Source organism: Cyprinodon tularosa, unplaced genomic scaffold (assembly GCF_016077235.1).
Source record: "Cyprinodon tularosa strain WSP-4 unplaced genomic scaffold, ASM1607723v1 ctg879, whole genome shotgun sequence".
NCBI classification, from domain to species: Eukaryota; Metazoa; Chordata; class Actinopteri; order Cyprinodontiformes; family Cyprinodontidae; genus Cyprinodon; species Cyprinodon tularosa.
Window position 1 is genome coordinate 149,339 of NW_024039650.1, and position 22,893 is coordinate 172,231.

A 22,893-nucleotide genomic window follows, 5' to 3' on the forward strand; every position below is an offset into this window, starting at 1 on the left:
GAAGTCAGTGAGTTAGAGATTATGGCGACAACGACAATTGAACTTGAAGAGCAGCTTTCACACAATTCAGTCAGATCTTTACTGATCTGATTTACCTTTCACAAGAAAGACAATGGTGGAAAAAATCCTTGTAAAGGAGCTAGGACCTGACAAGCCCGAAACAAAAATTTCAGTCTGAAAAACTCACATGGAGTGAAAAGACAATTAGGAGAAATTTATTGATACAATTACTTGACTTTGGCGCTCAGACCTCGGCAGGAAACATAGCGCTTAATTTTGATAGATATGCATGAACAGGAGCAAAGAACAGGGCTGTGTCACAGAAGAAGAATTAACAATCTGGAATTCACATGGAAAATAATATAATATAGTGTAGTTTTTCTAGGTGTTTGTTAATTTGCAACAAAAAATAAACTCTTAAATAAACACATTCTCAGAAAATAAATAGTTTTTATATATTTAAAAAAATATATAAAGCTGACTAATGGACTAATTATTACACAGATACATTATTTTTTTAGGTGTGTGACAAAACACAGATTTGCTTTCACAAAGCACAGTTCATCTTAATATTCATGAGCATACCATAAAAGGAAGAAAACCTGTCGTTTCATCTGGGGTTCTTAACCAGGCTTGCATTAGGGCTCATAGCAAATATGCCATTTTCAGCCCAATCAATGTTACACACCCTATTCAGAGACCTTAAGGACCAGCACCAAATACCCTATATAACCAACCAACTAGATGTTTGCAGCAAGATAAGTTTAACACTCTAACAGGGAGTGTTTTGTCAAAAAAAAAAGTAATTGTCTTAAATTGGGCAACTTAGCTTAAAAGGGCAGAACATCTCTTAACAGCATCTAACTAACCTATTTACTTTTCTGTAGTGTTGCACCGATACCAATACCAGGACCGGGCGGGGCCCCGATCCAGCACTGAAATGTTGGTATCGGTATCGGGGAGTACCGACAAATAGGGCACCGATACCATTTAAAAAAAAACAAAAGTTTATTAAACTATTGTCACCCATTCCAGGTAGGTAAAAAAAAAAGTTCTACTGGATTCACTTTTTTTTTTTGTCTTTTTGATGCTTCACAAAGGTAGGCAGCAGCATGACAAAGCTATGATGGCAACTATTTTACATCCATGTAGTTTGCAGTTCTTCATATATACACACACATCAATTTCAAATAGATGGTATTGGTATCAGCCGATACAGCACAGCCAGGTATTGGTATCGGGACCTAAAAAATGGCATCGGCGCAACACTACTTTTCTGCAAAGTCAAATGCATCGGTCTGTTTCAGATAAGCTGTTATTAAAAATGACTGCAAAAGTTGCTTTAAAAAAACATCTTAACTATATATTTAACCGTCAGTGGATTTCATAATGCGAGTTAGAAAAACTGTCTGGATATTTTTTTTATTATTCCTTAGAATAAGCTAAATGAATATAGAAATTGCATATTTTTTTGGCCTGATTTTACCACTGCTGTCTTGGAGTGACAGCAGTGGTAGTAATGGTACATAAGTGAAAAAAAAAAAAATTCTGTTTATTCTCTTAAGTATTCCTCATTTGGTGCATGCGTTGCTGCTGTTGCCTTGCAGCATTCCTGGTTCATTTGTCAAGTACTCGTCAAGCTCCAAACAGAAAACCTAAAATGGAAGCAACTTAATGAGAAATATGGTTCAGCAGCATGCAAGAATGAGCTGTTGGTGGAAACATAATACAAATGAAGATTAATGTTTTATAGCACCCTTTACATTTTGCAGGCTTTCATGGGTTCGTCTCTCTGTTCTGCAGATGATGCATTCACCTATAGCTGCTCAAACACACAATATATCGACAGCTTCCCTGTGAAACATTCATTTCCTGCACAGTGACCAGGATCCTCCTCTCATCAAGCTTGGGATCAATAGGCTCGTTTCTACTTCAGGTGATGGGAGTGCTGATAACCTGGTCTGTTTGCTCGCTTTCAGCACTGATAATGTTGAGCCTCCAGCAGTCAGCCCAGTAATGAGTCACATGCAGAAGCAGGAGTGACTGATGTCATTTTGCATCACTTCATTTTAGCTATGGATCAGAGACGCTATTTGTATTTTTATGCATGAAGTGTCTGTGGATCTGCAGTGCACTGTAAGCTTTAATATGTGCACTCCGACAGTGTGAATGTATGCGTGTGTAAAGAGGTGTTCGTCCCGAGGTTCTGCCTGCTGTGTAAGCCCATACCTGGGGGCTGACCTCATTTGTTGCAACACTGCAGCTCAGGACGCTCTGAAGTCACATGACCAGGCCCTGCCAAGTCCATATGGAGCTCAAGCCTCCTGCTGCAGACTCTGCTGCATTTATCTCACTGTGGCCTTTTTGTTAGCTTTGTGAAAAGGAAAACTTAAATTATTCTAGACTTGGATTAATTAGAGTGCAGTTTCTTCTACTGAACATTTTTGAAGTATTATGATTTCTGTAGAAATCATACAATAAAAAAAACTAAATGTTCTGTTCAGTTAGAAACTCCTTCCAACCACTAACTACTCATTTGTTGTTTATGTGTATCATACTTTTTTTTTATCAGCTTTTTAAACTTAACTATCTTTAGACACCATGAAAAAATATATTTTTAAAAGTCCTGCTACTATTAAAGTCCAGTCAAGGAGGGGATGTGCTGGTTTGGGAGAGAATGGAAATCTATATTATACTTAATGGACAGCTATGAACCTATATTAACCTACAACTAATAGTTGCTGTGGTGCCAATTTATTTAAATTTGATTTACTTAAAAATACTTAAAAAATCACAAAGGGAAAATAAATGCTTTAACTTGTACTGTAAGGGTTTTTCTTTAGTGAGCTGAAGATGTCGACGGCTGCAGGCAGGCAGGTCATCCCATAACCTATAACATGCTGGTTGCTTCATGACTATCTGATGGAGAGGATGCTCAGTGTTGTCCATAATTTTCTTTATTTTATGAACTCCAAATGCAGTTTATTGAATTAATTTGTGAATGTATTGAATCTTGCCTCTCTTTTTAAATAGGACCTTTTATATGTTGACACTTAGTGCACATAGAACTGATGTAAAGTCCATGCTGGTGTGCACAAACTTTGAAAATGAAACATATTTTGATCCTGACAACAGATTTCCCCGTATGAGCTATAGAGTTACTATGGGCCTTTTGGCTGCTTATTGAATTACTCTCCCTGGTCTTGGTAGGTTTTCAGTTGTTACACATTCTTACCATTTTAGCTGATGGCTTAAAAAGAGTTTGTGAGATAGGCAGAGGCTGGGATATTGCTTTTATAAACATACAGTAATCCGGCTTTAAACTTCTTCACAATTTCCCCCTGACCTGCTGTGGCCTTTGCTTTTCATGATGCTGTTTACTCATTTATGTTTCCTTAATAAATCTGAGGACTTCACAAAAGATTATAATTTATATTGACTTTAAATTTACAATTTAGTTGAAATCTGTACACAATTTCAGAACACAATGGATTTTATCTGGAATGGCATTGCAGAATTTTCTAACGATACAGCTACCTGTGGTCAAACTCCAAACGGCATCACTCTTCTGCTCGTTTTAGTAGCAAATTATGTTTATGTCATTTTGGTTCAAATAAAAAGGCTATTTTAAAGGTATTTTTTTCGTAAAAATTCAGAATATTTCTATTTAAATAATCAAATTAAAGGAGGCTGAAAAATTCCACAGATAGATTCCTACATATTTCAGATTTTTCATTTTTTAAATAATTCAATTTTGGGTGTCTATGACTTAAAATCCTGATAAGAAACACTGAAGATTTTCCTTTTAATGTGACAAAATGTAAAAAGTTTCGAGAGATATAAATGCATCTGCAAGGCACTGTAATGTTGGTTTCTCCTACAGGAAGGTATTCAGCAGCTATATACAGGGTTTTACCTAAAATGTGAGATAAAATGTTAACATAGATGTTGGTGGGTGAATGCAGGTATCTCAGCAGCACTAAGGGATCAATTAGTTATTAGAGACCTTCGAGGTACAGTTTTCAAAGGGCTAAAATAAAGATAATAGGAAGTAGCTCATAAGAAGAAGAGCAGAAAGGCTGAACATTTTGTCGGTTTCTATTTAAGTGTCTAAATTTTTAGATGTGGTAAAAAAAAAACTGTTCTGCTGTTTTTAGCCTTTTTGGGTATTGAACTTGGGCTGTTCGGTGGTGCAGTGGGTAGCACTGTTGCCTTGCAGCAAGAAGGTTCTGGGTTTGATTCTCATCCAGGGGTCTTTTGTGCATAGAGTTTGCATGTTCTCAATGTGCATGCGTGTGTTCTCTCCGGGTACTCCGGTGCAGGTACCAGATCTGCTCGGGTGGTCAGATCTGCTTTGGTCCTGCGCATGCCATTGACATTACACTACATCATTGGCTGAACGTTGCCATATGATGTAAAACATTGTGGTTGCCCAGACAACAATAATAACATCACACAGCGTCAGTGTGCTGAGTCAGGAGCACCTGTAGTGTTAGCGTGTGTAATGACCGATGAAGTTTTACCTGACCGATCAAAAAATTATGTTAATGCTGAACAAAGTAACTGTTAGAACATGATATAAAGGGGAAGAGCTCTGGCTAGCTGTGCTCAGTAGCTAACAGGTTAGCCTCTTTTAGCTCGGTCAGCTAGCCATATTAAGCTACACTACTTTAAAATACATGTCAAAAACAACCGTCTGTTTTCTACAAGTAAAATAACAGTTTTATTTGTCTAAAATCTCTCATTTTTAAGATGTCCCATTTGTCTTCCCTGCCCTCAGCTCCTAATAAAAAGAAAAAATATAAACTGAGACTTTTTTGTCACCTTGTTAATTCAATTCAATTCAGTTTATTTATATAGCGCCAAATTCACAACACATGTCATCTCAAGGCACTTTACAGTTCAACCAGATCATACAGTCAAATTGATACAAAGTTTTCTATCTAAGGAAAACCAGTTGATTGCATTGACTCATTGACTCAAATACAATCCCCCACACTAAGCATGCTTGCAGCGACAGTGGAGAGGAAAAACTCCCTTTTAACAGGAAGAAACCTCCAGCAGAACCAGGCTCAGTGTGAGCGGCCATCTGCCGAGGCCGACTGGGGTTCAAGGAGACAGAAGCAGAGATACAAAAAGCAGCTGTAAAAGGCGGCCCCGTCCAGGAAACACACAGCCAGGCAGACGAGCTCCAAGGCAGCTCCCATGCCAGAGGACGAAGAGAGCACATCCACTCAGTCACGGCCAGAGAAACAGGACCACACTGGAAAACAGGCCGATCTCCAACATCTATTAACAAGGGTGTTGATAGAAGCAGCACAGCTGATGTTTTTTTCCAGGATGACGTCACAGCCAAACAGGAACAGACGAGGCAAAGCTACTCTGAGGAAAAGCAGAGAGAGCAGAAGGTTAGAGATTGAACTAACAGATTCTGCAGAATAGGAGAACAGAGAGAGAATGAAGCAGAATGATGAAATGGGGGTCCCTATGTCCTCCAAAAGTCTAAGCCTATAGCAGCATAACTATAGAGATAGCTCAGGATAACCTGAGCCACCCTAACTATAAGCTTTATCAAAAATGAAAGTTTTAAGCCTAGCCTTAAAAGTAGACAGGGTGTCTGCCTCACGGACTAAAACTGGTAGTTGGTTCCACAGGAGAGGAGCCTGATAACTAAAAGATCTGCCTCCCATTCTACTTTTAGAAATTCTAGGAACCACTAGTAAACCTGCAGATTGAGAGCGAAGTGCTCTGTTAGGAACATAAGGAACAATCAGATCTCTGATATAAGATGGAGCTTGGCCATTTAAGGCTTTATATGTGAGAAGGAGGATTTTAAATTCTATTCTTGATTTAACAGGAAGCCAATGAAGAGAAGCCAGGATAGGAGAGATATGATCTCTCTTTTTCATTTTCATTAGAACTCTGGCTGCAGCATTTTGGATCAGCTGAAGGCTTTTAACTACAGTTTGTGGACTTCCTGATAGTAAAGAATTACAATAGTCCAGCCTTGAAGTAACAAATGCATGGACTAGTTTCTCAGCATCACCCCTGGACAGGATATTTCTAATTTTTGCAATGTTCCTCAGATGAAAGAAGGAAATTCTAGAAACCTCTTTGATATGGGATTTAAATGACAGGTCCTGATCAAAAATAACACCAAGATTTTTTACTTTATTATCTGAAATCAGTTTAATCCCATCCAAATGAAGTGACTGGCTAATCAGTTTCTTTTTCAGAGACTCTGGTCCAAAGACTATAACTTCTGTTTTGTCTGCATTCAGAAGCAGAAAGTTAAGAGTCATCCAGGTTTTTATGTCTTCAAGACATGCCTGTAATCTATGTAATGGGTTAGCTTCATCTGGATTTATAGACAGATATAGCTGGGTATCATCAGCATAACAGTGGAAATTAATCCCATGCTGTCTAATAATTCTACCAATTGGGAGCATGTATAAAGTAAAGAGAATTGGTCCTAGCACTGATCCCTGTGGTACTCCACAGGTAACCTTTGAGCGTGTTGAAGATCTATCATTAACATGAACAAACTGAATTCGATCAGATAGATAAGATTTAAACCAGTCTAGTGCTGTTCCTTTAATTCCAACAAAATATTCAAGTCTTTCTAAAAGAATATTATGGTCAACTGTATCAAATGCAGCACTAAGATCCAACAGGACGAGCACAGATACAAGTCCATTATCTGAGGCCATGAGAATATCATTAGTGACTTTCACCAGAGCTGTTTCAGTGCTATGATGAGCTCTAAAGCCAGACTGAAACTCTTCAAAAAGTTCATTATGGTGGAAGTGATCGCAAACTTGTTTGGCAACTACTTTCTCAAGAATTTTGGATAAGAAAGGAAGATTGGATATAGGTCTATAATTGACCAAGTCATCTGGGTCAAGAGACGGTTTCTTAAGCAGAGGTTTAATTACAGCAATCTTAAAAGCTTTAGGTACATATCCCTGTAACAGAGATAGATTAATCACATCTAAAATGGAGGAGGAGATCAAAGGGAATACCTCCTTAAATAACCTGGTTGGAACTGGATCTAACATACAAGTTGAAGGCTTAGATGAAGACAATAATTTTGCTAATTCAGAGAGTTCAACTGGATCAAAGCAGTCTAAACCCGGTTCAGATTCCATGACTACCTCAGGTACAATCGCGGATCGAGGAGTGCTTATGATCTTATTTTTAATAAGATCAGTCTTATTTATAAAGAATCCCATAAAATCATTGCTGCTAAGAGCAGGTGGAATGGACGGTTCAACAGAGCTATGGCTCTGGGTGAGTTTGGCAACTGTATTAAAAAGAAATCTAGGATTATTCTTATTCTCCTCTATTAATGAGGAGAAGTATGCTGCTCTTGCTTTACAAAGGGTCCTCTTATACAGCAGTAAACCATTTTTCCAGACTAGGAAGGACTCTCGCAGGCCTGTGGAGCGATATTTTCTCTCCAGTTTCCTAGCATTTTGCTTCAAAGTACGCAGCTCTGCATTAAACCAAGGAGCAAGCTTTCTATTTTTAACGGTTTTCATTTTCAAAGGAGCTGCGTTGTCTAAGGCAATACGCAGAGAACTAGCAACCCCATCAACAAAATCATCAACCTGTGAAGGGGAATAAGCTAAGCTTTTGCACTCTGCAGCACTGCTCAGTGACACAGAGCAGAGAGAAAGTGAAGCAGATTCTTTAAAATTTATAACTGCACTATCTGATAAAGATCTACTAAAATTGATCAAAAAATTAGATGGCACAGCTCAGTCTTAGAACACAGTACTTTTCTTTAAGACTGACAATGATTGTTTTTCTACTTTCGACCACATTAGATCACCAATGAAATGTAAAATAATAGCAAATATAGGTAATAATATGTTGAGACTCAAAAAGAGATTTAATCCTTAAATTTGTCCGAGTGGAGTTGCCATATATTGACGTCATAAGAAGGGGCAGAGCCTCGAACAGATGTGACTACTCGAGAAGATTTGGTTCCTACAGCGGCTCTCTCCCGCAGACCAAAAACATGACTGTTAGGTTAATTGGCTTCTCTAATTGTCCTTAGGTGTGAGTGTGTGCGTGAATGATTGTTTGTCCTGTGTGTCTCTGTGTTGCCCTGCGATGGACCTGTCAAGGGTGTACCCTGCCTCTCGCTCATAGAAAGTGATGGGAGTAATGGCGTTACCTTGTTTAATAACGAGTAATCTAACTAATTAGTTTGACTGTAACTATAAGGTAGTTACCATTGCCGACACCCCGTACTGCACGTTACTCAGGTCGCACAATGAACCTTTTTTTCCTGATAGAACTCGTGCACGCCTTGTCATGAGAGAGGGGAGGATGAGAATGGCTGATGTATAGAGAGATTACGTCTGTGAGTTGGGTAGGTGGGTGTTTCCGCTGACGGGTGTTAACGTACAGCACACACAGAGAGATGGAGAGTGAGGAGGACTCCAGCAGCAAAACAGTGTTTTCCAGATGGAAATACCGGTGTTACATCGAGCTGCGTTTCCCAATCTGATATGGTTTCCCCTGTATCGATTCACCGCGATTCACCGCGCAAGCGACAGAAAACGCGCATGCTCGCTAAAGGCACGTAACAGCCACCCTGTGCTCGTGCCACAGGGGAACTACGGAGAGCGTGAAGGATCAAATGTTAGCCTATATGGAGTAAGGTAGATAGATAGATAGATAGATAGATAGATAGATAGACAGACAGACAGACAGACAGACAGACAGACAGACAGACAGACAGACAGACAGACAGACAGATAGACAGATAGATAGATAGATAGATAGATAGATAGATAGATAGATAGATAGATAGATAGATAGATAGATAGATAGGGCCCCCCAAGTTAAGAAGAGGGGAACACTATTCAGACGGTGTTCATAGGCCCGTCAGATAGCGCTCCTCCCAGATGTCATTTACGTTGAGTTGCAATAAATGCAAAACACTTTGTAGGTACTTGCCTTTGTCGTCCACTCTATTCAGCTGGCTTTAGAAACACAAGACAAGAAGGATGGGGCCGGGTGGTGAGGTATACTTGGACGAGAAACGCAAAAAAAAACACAATAGTTGCTTTTACTAGTAACTAGTTACTTTTATTGTGGAGTAACTTTGTTACGTTTTGGGAGAAGTAACTAGTAACTATAACTATTTACTTTTTCAAAGTAACGTGCCCAACACTGCCCGTAGACAGCTTGAGATAGGAACCGGCACCCCTCACAGCCCCGCCTGGGGTAAGCATGACAGAAAATGGATGGATGGATGGATATTGAACTACAGAACAGAGATCTTCAATGCTGGTCCTCGGGATCCACTGTCCTGCTTATTCTAGTTTTTCCTCTCCCTCCAAACACCTGACTTACTGTAAGAAGCCAGTATAACCTTTGAAGGCTTCTAAGAAGGAAATATAATGACTTGATTCAGGTGTGCTGGAGCAGACCTTCAGAATATGGGCACTTGACTGATTTCACAGTTTGTGCTTTTTAGTTCCTACTGTGCTTAGCCTTCGCCAATTGTTAATACAAGATTTTTCCTTGGCCCTGAGTAGGACACATGTGCCAGCATATCCATCACAGTCAGTGTTGCACCTTAGCTTTAAGTATAAACACAGTGGGCTCCTGTGTAAGGTTATAAAAGTCTCTTTACACACAGGCATGCAAATTCTATCAAATTGAACCAGCTGCTGTGTCAAATCCATGAAATTGCCATGTATATGAGAGAGGATTTATGGAACCAGCAGCAAATCAAAGGGTATAGTGGTTTTATAACTCCTACACCTGTGATGTATTTATTGCTAATACGCACTGAAGAATATTCAGGCGTTAAACTCAAATATACATAAAAGCTGAATTCCTTGTAAAGGTGTGCTATATACTGTATGCACATTGTTCTGTAGCATTTCTTTTATACTTCCAGGATCCAGCAGGGTAACTTTATTTGCTAAGAACTCCCTCGGGGTGCAGCAGTGATTTCACCCAGCCGCAGTCCCAGAGTATGATGGGATACGGAGTCGTGCTCATTGTGAGCCGTGTAAGTCTCTGCAACGGCGCCCCATGACTCATCCAAGTTGACATTATTTAGGATGAAAGTCAGTCTTGCTTCCCATCAGTAATAACTGGAGGTAAAAGAAGGAGTTCAGGGAAAAGAGAAAAAAATCTCATGTTTTATTTATGCAGCTGGCAGAAAAGAATATTACAAGCTGAATTCAGGCGTGCAAGAAGACGTACAATAGGTGTGAAAGTTTGCATGGATCATCATTTTAACCTGATGGAAATTGCAATTTTCCAAGGGGAAAAAAATGGTGATGTTGCCAGCTCTCTGTTTGGAACATCAACATTTAACAGGAATATACAAACGGAATTATACATTAAACTGGCTTATTTTTTTTTTAGTTTTGCGGCATTAGTGGCTTGTTTTTTTCAACAGTACACTGACAGGAAAAAGGGTATGAGAGAGGGGGAGAGACATGCAGCAAAGGACCACAGGTTGGATTTGAACCCGGATCCATCACATCGAAGACTAAGGCCTTCATGCATGGGTCGCGCACGCTAACCGCTGGTCCACCTGCACTCCCCTGATTTTATTTTTTAAAACCATCTTTGATATCCTGACATAGTACTAAGTTTAACATTTACATTGACAGCTGTAATGCTGTCTAGACCAGATGTGCCAAACCTCAGTCCTACAGAGCTACTGTCCTGCAACTTTTGATGCATCCCCTTTTTTTAAACATCTGAATTAAATAAATGTTTTTTAAGCAGATTTCTGCAGAACTGAATAATAATGAGGGAATTCAGCCATTTGATTCAGGTAATGAAAAATAAATCCATCTAAAGTTTGCAGGTTAGCCATCAAGGCCTGTTGAAGACCCCTTAAACTACAAACCAGTAAACCAAAGACCAATTGTTATGTCTTATCTTTGCTGTGCTTGTTGTGTAATTGTTCACCTCCTTACCTGCAGTGTGGCTCCAGACAGGTGAGGCACAGGTATTCTTGATCACATTAGGAGAAGAGAGCCTAAAACTTAGCTGAAGCTCAGTGCTCTGCGATAGCCTGCCTCAGCACATCAGGCAGGCCTCTATTCTTAATGTTTTTAAATCTCTTGTAAAAAAACAACCATTTGGATTTGGCCTTTGACGCCAAGCAAGAGAGCAGGCTTTATTTTATCCTTTTATTCCTTTATCTATTATCCCATTGTATTGCTCTATGTGTGAATTTTAATTTTACCCATGTTTCATCTGTTTTTTCTTTAACCCGGGAATGTTTTATTTATTTTTCTTTGGTCAGCTGTGGTTGTTTTATAACCCCTAGAACCCTACGGACCCACTGGTGGGTCCAGCTGCTATGTGACTTCGTAATTTTAACAAACTCCCAGTATTGATGTAAAAAACACATTTGGCACAGTTTGGTGACATTTTTGGATAAATGTGCCAAAATGGCCCCTCCGCCTAAGAAATTTCTCACTAATACCATTCTAAAATAAATATGATTCATCTGATTGAGTCCAAATTTGGTATATTTTTACACAACATTTAGATTTAAAAGTCTGTACTACTTTTTTGTGCTGTAAATAATATTTTGGTAGTGTTTTGCAATGTTTATTTCAAAGAAAATTTAGGCGAGGTTCGAAAAAATGCAAAATATTTTGTATTTTGTCCCTAATATTTCAGGAAGGGTCAAAGCTACAATGGTGCTGACACCAGAAAACCATTCTATGACATCTTACCTTTACAGACGTACCAAAAGTTTCTTCTTAAATCTAATAGCTGTGAGGCTATAAGTGATTTACTTTTGTGTGTTTTTGTCAGGCAGAAATTTATTTATACCCCCTGAGGGTGTAAGAGGACAAGTGCCTAACAAATAACATTGGATTGAATTGAGAATATAGTTGGTCATTTTCTCTAAGGAAGATTACAGATATTTCAAACTCACTCCCTGTGTACTTTTGTTCCAAGCTTACCAGCATTGCTTTTCTCTCGCAAGACCAGTCTCCCTTTATTAAATGTTGTCTGCTACATATCTCCTGCTAAAGATCCACAAAAACGTGTCATTTCTGTGTTAATATGTGTTTCCAACAAAGCCTGTTCATGTCGCTCCTGCGCAATATTCTCTCCAACCTGTCTGCTAATCTTTAAGGATTCCAAACTCAAACTGGAGAGCACATAAAGTTAGTCACATTAGAAGCTGAACTCTGAAAAAGGGCTTATGGCCACACCGTCCTGAAATGTCCAATCTCGTCTGATCTTGGAATCTAAGCAGTGTTCGGCCTGGTTAATGCTTGGAAGGGGGACCGCCTGGGAATACCAGGTGCTGTAAGCTTGGGGAAGTGATGGCCTTGTGGTCACAGCATAGAGCGTGGATGTCTGATGTTCTAAGTTTGAGCTCCACTCCCACAGACTGCCACTCTGGGTCTCTGAGGATGACCCTTAACCCCACACTGCTCCCTGGGTGCCGCACAATGGCAGCCCACTGTTCACTAAGGGGATGGGTTAAATGCAAAGAGTTCATTTCGTTGCTCTGTACTTGTGACAGTGTAATGACAATAAAAAAAAAAAGCTGAAAAAAAATGCCTTACCCTATCATCCATGATGGAATGTTTTTATAGCAGCAGTCATCTCCAGCTTTGAGTCATATCCAAACATAACCAGACCAGGTGGATCTACAAGAAAAAGCAGAGAGAACATAACATTAGGGGTTGAACCAGCAAATACTGCAGAATGGAAGGATAGAAATAGAATGCAGCAAAAGGATGAAAAGTGATGCCCATGCCCTCCGGCAGCCTAAACCAATAGCAGCATAGATATAGAAAATAGCTCAGGATAACGTAACCAGGTCATCCTGAGCTATTGTTAATAAGCCCAAACTAAGTATTGCACTCCTCTTAGTAGTTTCTGGAACCTGCCTGACCTACAGATTCCCATATGTTTTGTGACTTATCTATGGACTCATTAAACATTTTTCTAACTTTTATTATTTTTTCATCTTTAAACCATTACTACATGATTTGCAGTGTCAGTTTATAGGTTCTGCTTCTTATTTCCGTACAATGTACTGTACTTTCTGTATAAAACCATTAGAAAAACATAGAACATGGAATATGTTATTGAATTACCATAATCTCAGCCTGGAAATGTTAAATAAATCCAAATTTAAATATAAATTTGTTAATTAGGAATAAATCCCCCTTTAAGAAAACACACATCACTGTTACAGTTATTGTTACCTAAAACAATATAGAAACCTATAGAAAATTAAAGCCGGGATATTGTTAACTATAGTTCTTACAATGTTCCCTAGAATGTAAAAAATATAACATTGAAATAGGCCATGATGAAAAGATTTACCCTAAATTGAAAATCTTTTCAATACACCTATTTATGTGCTTTACTAAACACCAAATAATTCAACTTTTTATGAAACATTAAAACAGGTTAAATGAAATGTTGATCTCCTTTAGTGCTGGCCTGGTGTGTCAGAGGGTTTTTGGTTTGAGACGGCTTCAAATATCAGGTTCAAACCCCATAGCATCCCATTCTGGGTCCCTGAGCAAGACCCTTAGCCCCAGTTTGATCCTGTGGTACTCTAAGCCTCACATTCCTCCCTAGCGGGCAGGTTAAAAGCAGAGGTCAAATTTAATTGTAATGTACATTTGTAGTGACCAATAAAATATCAGTATGCTCCTCTGTACCTATTAATAATATTTGCTTTTTACAAACATGCTGTATATGAAATATTATTTTCTTTAAGGGGGAAATGGTTATGAGATTCCTCTTAGTTTAACCTGCTTTAAATTTTAACACTAAGTTTACTGAAAAAAGAATCTTGACAGCAGTTTGACAATACCTGCTGTACTACGACAGCTAGTCAGCTTACAGCATACCTCCTCACAGACTTACTTAAACCACTGTGTCTCTACGCCCTGAGTACCATTCATCAGCATACAGGTAACATCCCGCAGGCCCATCCTGTCATTGCTGTTGGATCATCCTCCTCAACACAAACCTTCCCAGCCTCCATCTCCTCTTTTTTGACACTAATTGCAAATGGTTGAGATCAAACTGCCTCTTTGGGTTTCTCTCACTGCAAAAATCTCTTTGACACTTGACAGTCACTAAAAGGGGGGGTTTACATCTCACAATTCAAACCGACATGCAGTACCAAGTGATAAAAGCCTGATTTATTATTTAAAACTACTTCTTTTCAAAATACCCATCTCCGTCACCTTAAACCTTTACCTTCACCCCGTTGCTTCAAAATCACTTTCATCTTTGGCATGTGGTTAAAAGAAGAGATTAATGGAAACATACTCTCTGCATGTTTTGCTTTGCTGCTTTGGAATGTTATCTGCATTTTTATCAATAAAGACTCCTCCTGCGAAACCTGTTAACCATGATGTGTACTTGCTTAACCTTGCAGAGTACCCAGGCAGGGTATACTCTGCCTCTCATGGAAGGACAGTAGGGGTGCATCCTGGACAAGTAGCAAGTTTATCTCAGGGCAACATAAGGAGACACAGGAGAAACAGCCAAGCACACAAACTCTCACCAAAGGGCCAGACAGCCCATTTAACCTGCAGTCGTGTGTTTAAACTGTGGGAGGAAGCAGGTGCCTAGAGAATAAGTTGGGATTATCTGGATATACATGCCAAATTACGTTTCAGAAAAGTATAAACACATTAGTAACCATGGTAATTTATTCTGTGCAACTAGCTACTACCAACCATGCTAACAGGTAGGATTACTTAGGCCTGGCGGGCCCGGTACCAGGCCCAGCTGACACCAATGGCTTTAAAATTTCTGAAACATGATTTTTTTTTTTTTTTATTCACAAGTACTTTTTGTTTTATAGCTATGTAAACAAATAATAGCAGGTATTAGTTTTGAGCCACACCCCCTAATGGCCAGCATCATTGCAAACTAGAGGCTCAGACCTTTCCAAGGTGGGGTCGGAGGTAATCATGCGACCATTTCAGGTGATGTAACCGGTTGCTCTGTTGTTCTTATTTTCTAATCAGTTTGGTGATAATATTGGTAAATTTCAATGAAACAACAGCTAAATCTTAGGAGCAAAGGCTTTGCCTTATGCAGAAGGTCTCCAATAATGTAAATCAGCATATTTGTCTAATCAGATTCCCTTTTATGAGTTAAAAGAGATGCAGTTTTGCACATTTGGCATTGCGCAAAAATCACATTTCCTCCTAGCACCCTGCCCACTAAAACTTTTGTGAAACAAACATGCTTAAACTTATTTAGTCCAAATTTGCTTGAGTTTTAGTCAACATATGGATCTGTAAAGACAGAGGTTTCATCCGCAATTTCAAATGGGTTTTCATGGTGTTTTGCAGAGTTTATTTTGGAAAACAATTTGGCGAGGCTAAATATTTTTCCATTTTTTCTTGTTTAATCACCTATAAATCAGACATGGTGACATTTAAAATAGTGGTTCCACCTGAAAAATATCCCTCAATGCCTTTCTGTCACACAAATGCAAACAATTCCAATTTATAGTTTAGGAGTTTTAATTCACATATGTCATTTCAGGTGGAATTTGATCCTCAGGGCTTAATGGGTTAAACCTGGGCACTGATCTGCTTAGTCAGCTGTGACACCCATCATAAACCAACATTTTTTTACTATTAAGATCATTGGCGCAAACATTAGGAGACATTAGCTCCATCTACTGTGGGCCGTACTTTTGGCCAGAGTACCTGATCAACTGAATTTGTGATATAACAGACCAATGACCCAATATTCAACCAGACACAATCTACAGTATTTAACCAATTTATTAATTTCAACAAAGTTAACAGGAACCCAGTCAGTAGTAACAGACAGGGAGAGAGATCAGGTTAGTTGCTGGGTTGGATCTCAATGTAAATTGAGCAAACAGAATAAAACCAATAAAGTTCTCAGAATCCATGTAAGAACGAGGATACTGAACTTGAGTTACAAAACAGTGCTCTAATTTCTGCTTGGTTCTGTGGTGACGTCACTGTTGGCTTTTACTGCTTTGAAGGAGATTGTGCTGCTCACAAGAGTAGATAAGACAGATGAACAATCAAGAACTGACTTTGAGGCAGATACTCTATCTTGGATTCCCAGTGTACAAACAGACGTTTTTGGTCAGGGGGCAGAAACAGGGTCAGAGCCGAGTGGTTAGAGCCAAGAGGAGGGATCCGAAGGGACAGGTAAGAATCAGTGGTTAGAGGTAAAATACAAACAGAAAGCTTAGAGTAGTCCGGCAAGGTCAAGGTAAAACTGTGGAAACCGTGAGACAAGAGCAAGGTCTCAATCAAGCAGTCAGGCATGGAAGGAATGCTAGACTCTTCACAGTGATCGAATGATCTCAGAACATTGGACCCAATGTTCAAGACAAACAGTAGTAAAGGTCAAAGCGTTTATTCAAGAACAAACAGAACGTTTCTGGGGCTGATGAACAAGCAGGAGTCCGAAGACAGTTCAGGTAAAAAGATTAGAACTGGAACAGACAAGCTCAGTGGTTGAAGACAGGTCAGGATCAGGTAATCAGAAACACTAAGGAAATGCTAAAAACACTCTGAGATCAGATTGGAACAGGCAGGCTCAGTTGAGATGCAGAACATGTCAGGATCAGAAAATTCAAAGCACCAGGGACCTCTAAAAATACTCTCACCACTGGTTTGCGAGAACAAGAATAATCTGGCCTTATGACTGGATGCAAACACCTTAAATAGAGGCAGGAGCAGGTGGACCAGATGAACTGTAATGAGAAACCAGGCATATATATTTCATGCTCTGAACTTCCATATCAATGCATTTTTTGCACCATGTTTTTTTCCCACACTGTTTACATTTGATCACTGCTGCACTTTAAGAAAGGAAAATGTCAAGACAGCTGTACAAAACGAAATTTTGTTTTGTATACAGTCTGTCTATACAAAATGGCAATATAGGTTATCTATATTTAAGTCTGTAAGTCTAAGAGTTAGACAGGTGAATCATGACAGTTTAGGCATTTAGTTGTCTGTAATCCATAATCTTTTGCTAAATCAGTGAATCAGTGATCAGCCTTATGGCTCATAAAAGAAAGTGCAGAACTGCATTATTTTAATTGCTTACAACTGTGGAGCCTGGCTTGGCCTTTATGGATCAGATGAAGCCAGGATGCTCTCCTCACGTTAGGTTCAGTCAGGCTTTATCTCAGCTTTTGTGAGACTCAGGAGTACCAAGAGAAAATCTAGACATTCAACTGAAAACATGCAATATCCAGACAAAAACACCCCAGACCAAGATTTCCACCAGGTACCTTCATGTTTCAAAACAACAGTGCTAACAGTTGCTTTACTACCTGCTGAACATCGCTGACTAATATGAAGATAGGAGGAAAAGAAAAAGACATAATAATCTACATTGATCCTTTCACCAAAAATCTTCTTTTTTTTTTTTTTTCGTTTAAGGGGATTTTATAAAATAGTTCTTTATTGAGTGGAATGTTAACACAAAACAAAAGTAAACTTGGGGATTTTTTGCACAAAAAAAAAAGTAAAACTAAACTTGAGCAACACTTAAGCTCGGCAGCTGGATTCTCTCACACATTTCTCTGTAAGAGACAGTCCTGGTTCTTCGTGGATTCTACTGGACATCCTGAAACCTTCATTACTAAAAAAAAAAAAACTATTTGGAAAAGTGTTCTTTGATAAAAAAAAAAATTAGGCAGCTGCAACCTGAATAGGAGACCATTCCTTAAGCATCTATCCCTCTGGTTTCTTTTCTTGCCACACATATTGCCTTGTCTTTTCTATAAAAAGATTTGAGATTAGTCTGGAAGGGAATAAGTGTATTTTGTAAAGCATTAACTCCCGTACCATCCTGTGAATTAGGTAAACATTTTACTTGTGATGTGCACCATACATAGACCTAGTAATACATACAGTAATGGCTAATAAAATTCCTTTATATGTACTAAATGTTGTTTTTGATGTAAATAAAAAATCAATTCTCTGCTCACCGTCTATATCAGAGGTAACCAGTTAAAAATCAGCGGGTTCCGAATAAAGAAAATTACCAACCAGTAAAGGTCTGGAGACATTTTTTATTATAATCTGTTACTTTAAACATAATTTAACACTGAAATGAAATGCACCCATGTTATACATAGAATTTTTAAATAAAAAAATTATAAAATGCGCCTGGATCCATATTTATTTTCAATTCTGTTCATGGTGGAAAATCCTGCTTCACAGCAGCAGGTTGAGCCAAACATACTATAAATGTGCAGGGTCATCTTTGAACACACCATTTCACATTCCGGTCACTAGTTCACCGCAGTTCTTCCAGCAATCCACACTTTTGTTCAATTGTCTCATAATCTTCTCCTTCTTTCCCACTACCCGGCTTAACACTGGTTTACCATCTTAACAGGAAAAGCGGCACAAGTAAAGTAAAAAAACTCTTGTCGGACAACACTTGGTAATTTATAAATGTTTTAAATCAGGTTCGGTCCGGATTAGCCAGCAGGTGGGTCCGGATCCGGACCGCGGTCCGCTAATCCGTGACCTCTGGTCTATAGTTTCTCCTGAGTGAGGACGATTCAAATGTTTCCAACTCCTCCGTATTAGCCACCATTATGCAATGCAGAGGTGAGTGAATGTTCAGATTGACACAAGATTAAGCCGTTTGAGTTTTTTTGGTACTATATACACTCTTTTTATATTGTCAGTTGTATTTTTATCTTTAATGGCATCTTTTTTCTTTAACTCTTTGTACTCTATTTAAGCTACTGGAACCAAGATTACCCTGAAGGAGTAATCCCAAGGGATAAATAAGGTTGAATCTAGGTCTAAGTTTTACTATTTGATAATCACTGCAGCATTTAAGTGATTACCATCTAAATCCATCAGGAATTTGACATGTTTCTTGTGTTTGCGTCTCTAAGTTGTCATAGTTTTGACAGAGAATTTTCAGACACGTTCAAGATGGAATCTCAGCCAACCGTGTTTAACAGAAGATCATATAATAATTGCCTCAGCTGTAGAGGTACACATAGGAAATGCTGTGACAGTATTTTCACCAGGCAGTGTATCTTTGGTGAGATGCTTAAATAGTCAATAGAAAATCTGTTTGGTTGTAAACAACAGAAAAATTGTGTTTCATCCTCAGCTTCCTTAAAGCTGCATTTCACTGCTCTCTGCAAAAAGTCATATCTTGCATATCAAAACTTACTGGAATAAGGATATATATTGAAAAAGAACCACCATGCATTTTATCGTTGAACAAAAATTAACCATGCATTTGCATTTTCACCAAAAGCAGCAACAAGGTTTCCAGATGTGTTAATGCTTATGACAGAAAAGGTCTTGGAATAACATACACATCTTGTTCGGTTATTCTGTATTCAAAGAGGCTCTGAGCACTTCCCACATTTCTTTGACACAAGTCACTTCGTACATTTGCACAAGTTTATCTTCATGTTTAAACACCTCACTAGTTCTTTCCACCCTCAGCCTTGGCCTACATGCAAGATAAACACTGAAATACCAACATGTACCATCACCGTTTAATTAAGTCACTCCTGCAGCCGCTCCTGTCCAAGGCAGCAGAATGTCTCCTGCCTGAACACTTCCGTCAGACCACCTTGGCAGGAGCCTTGGCACTTACATGGGAAATGCATAAAGGATTTCATTATGAATGGACAAGCAGAGAGGCAGAAGAAATCGCTGTGATAATAGCATGATGGCATATTTCATTTCCAGATAATTGCACTTTGGATGCTTTTAAAGCACTCAAATACTAATTCAAATCCACAGTTTGTGATTGTTGTCACCTTAGAATAGCCTAAAAATGCATTTGGTAAAATAATTCTGGGTCAGATTGAGTTGACAGCTCTTTGTTTTATCTAGGCCATCAAAAAGAGAAGGAAATTGTTATCATGCACCCTTTAAGTTTCAACCTCATGGGAGCAGGAAAAAGGTATGTACGTTAAATAATGAAATGTGAAAAACAACTTCCCATTAATTGAATTGTAACTCTATGAACTCAGTTGGAAAAGAAGATTCAATCACAAAATGGAAAAGTTAATCAAATAACACCAAGTTCTGCAGTAAATGGGCAGGAAAAAAAACCTAAAAGTTTTACTGGCACATATTAGCAACCTGACTCATTTCAAAACAGGGGGGATTCTCAAGCAACTGAAAACAAAAGCAAAAGAAGAATCTGTGTTCACCTTCTGGTCTTCATAAAGAAAGGTGCTTTCCTTCAGCTGATCAGACAGATGATCAGAGCGAGTGCCAAGAAGCGGTGAAGAATCACAGAGATGATGGTTGTACAGGACGGCTCTAAACAGAGAGAATCGGTGAGATTCTTCCATGTACCTGTCAACCTGAAATGATGACTGACTTCCTGTGAGATGGAGAAACACTAATCGTTTCCAGCTGGACTGGGAAAAGTCTTGTGTGTGTGTGAGTGCTTCCTTCTAGCCGCAGGAAACCTTACACCTATGCTAGGTTTGGAGGATTGCTTAAACACATGTGGATCTCTGTGTTCACCTGGTGCGGTACTTTCCCTGTCAAAAAGAAGACAAGAAACCAGGACTTTCTTGAAGTCTAAACTCTGCAACTCCTTAGCATTTTTCTATTGTTATTCAACACACCAAAGGAAGCAACATTGCAAGATTAATAGGGCAAGGTGTAAAGAGCGTTTTTTTTTGTAAGGTAAATCAAGTGACTCTACATGAGAGATACCCAACTCCTGTTTCAATATCAACTGTTCTACAATTGTTAGATACACTCCTTTTTAAACAAACCTGAATGAATCAAACTAGTCAAATCCCCTCATCAGCAGGTTTTTCTTAGCACAGACATGGCACTCCTTTAGCAGAGACATGGAAACAAGTAATTTATTTCGTTTAGAAGTGTATAAGTAGGATGTATAAAGGAGGATGCTATCAAAGACTGGACCTGGTAACTTCTCTCAATCCAAGCAGAATCAGTCATATCTGATGCCAGAGCAGAACTCATCTTTCAGTGCCAATTCTAGCTTAGCTCAGAGATGAAACTGTAATCTGTGATGGAGTATTAGGGCCACAGGGAGGGAATAAAACATTGGGGAAGGAATTTTTCCTCCACTCTTTCTCACAAAGTCAGTAATGTTGAAATATTGAGAACAAAATCAAAGGAGAAAAAAAGCTCCTTTTCCGAGGATGTAGGCTTACAGACGTCGCCAGATAGTGGTCAAGCTGATGTCTGCCGTTATTCACATCCACTAACGATGATGATCGTCTTTTTTCTTCTAAATGTTTAACGTTTTTTTGTTGACCTGCTGTTAGCATTAGGTAGTTAGTCTATCCTCATAGCTCCCGTCCTTCAGGTTGACATGGCTCCATGGCTTCCTTTTCTCTGCTGCCTCTGTCTTTCTGCATCCACTTTCTGTGGATTTTATCTTTTACTACCAGCCAAACTGAAAATGATAAGCTGTGCAGAAGATTCCCCCTTTTTCTGCATTGTGTTTGTGTCACAAACAATCAATGGGGCTTTGTTGCAATGACTACCACATCAACATGGCTGTTTGTGTTTGTTCTGGCTATGCTTGTGCTGCTACAGCTGCAGGTCTTCCACCAGGGGTGTGGTTGTGGTTGAATGCTGCAGTCACACCTAACTGCAACCAGGTCATTATCCTCTGTTTACTTCAGCAGCTGTCTGATGATAACTCAAAACGATAAACAATTACCTGTATTCAAACAAAAAAAAATCTTCCTGAGATTCCTTGTGACTTTACTCATGTTTATTGTTTCTATGCGAACAAAACTGTGCATTTCTCCAATCAAAACTCCTGGAGTGATGCCTGACTGGCTGCTCCTGGAACAAGGCTTCCTTCCTGGTGGAGCCAAGCTCCTATCTTCTAGAAGTTCCTCTGAAATCCTTATCAGCCTCCATAGTTATACATGCACGTCTTTCCACCTAAACATCCTCAATGCACCAACAGCTGACATAGCAAAGGTGGACCTCGCATTTATTACCGCAGCAGCACTTCACCTCAGGGCTGGACTTCCCCCTCCCCCGTGTCCATGCAGGATAAAAAGCACAAATTCTTGCAGACATTAACACGGCATGTTTTTTCCCCACATTTATATGCTTCCTTCACAAATATTGTGTTTTTATGAAAGTGAATAAATAAAAGCTTTGAAAATGCTATATATTGTTGCTTCTTCTTGGAACTACTTTGGATTATGCTTAACATTTTAAGTCCAGTTTTAGAAATGTAAGACTTCTCTGAGACACATTTACATTTTGAAATGATATACCAAGTGTTGAAAATGATAAATTTAGCTTGGTTCCTCTGATGTACTGGCAACCTAAGGCAGCATTGTGTTTTTGACTAGAATCCACAGATAACGTTGAGGTAGAAGAACTATATATATATATATATATATATAATAAAAATCCTCTGCTGGCTCAATATTATTCATATTTAGGATACTTAGTGCACCAATATTAGTGCATTATCAATATGATACTTAATGCATCATATTAATGATACGCTCTACTATCTAATGATAGTGTCTACTGTCATGACTTTGCACTTTTTGGTTCTGTTTAAGTTTTCTTTTTTGAGATTTCAGTTACCGGTATACTTTTTATTCTTGTCTTTCTGTGTTTTCTAGTTTATTGGGTTATTTTCCATTTGGTGTTATTCTAGTTGTTTTTGGTTATACATTTTTTAATTCTGTTGTATTTCTTTAGTTACTCTCCGTTGCCCCCTTGTGTTTGTTTCCTTCCCCTTGGCTTCCTTCTAGATGTTTCCATCCACACCTGTTCCTTGTCAGCTCATTAGTCCAGTCTTTGTTCAATCTCCCATATATACTCTCCCTGTGCAGTTCCTCTGTGCTGGTTCCTCATCTTTCCTTGGCTCCTA

General features: G+C 38.9%; 1 pseudogene; it reads left to right on the forward strand.

The window, feature by feature from the left end:
* Window positions 1–12,207: 12,207 nt before the first annotated feature.
* On the forward strand, window positions 12,208–12,325 carry LOC119775567 (annotated as a pseudogene).
* Window positions 12,326–22,893: the final 10,568 nt, after the last annotated feature.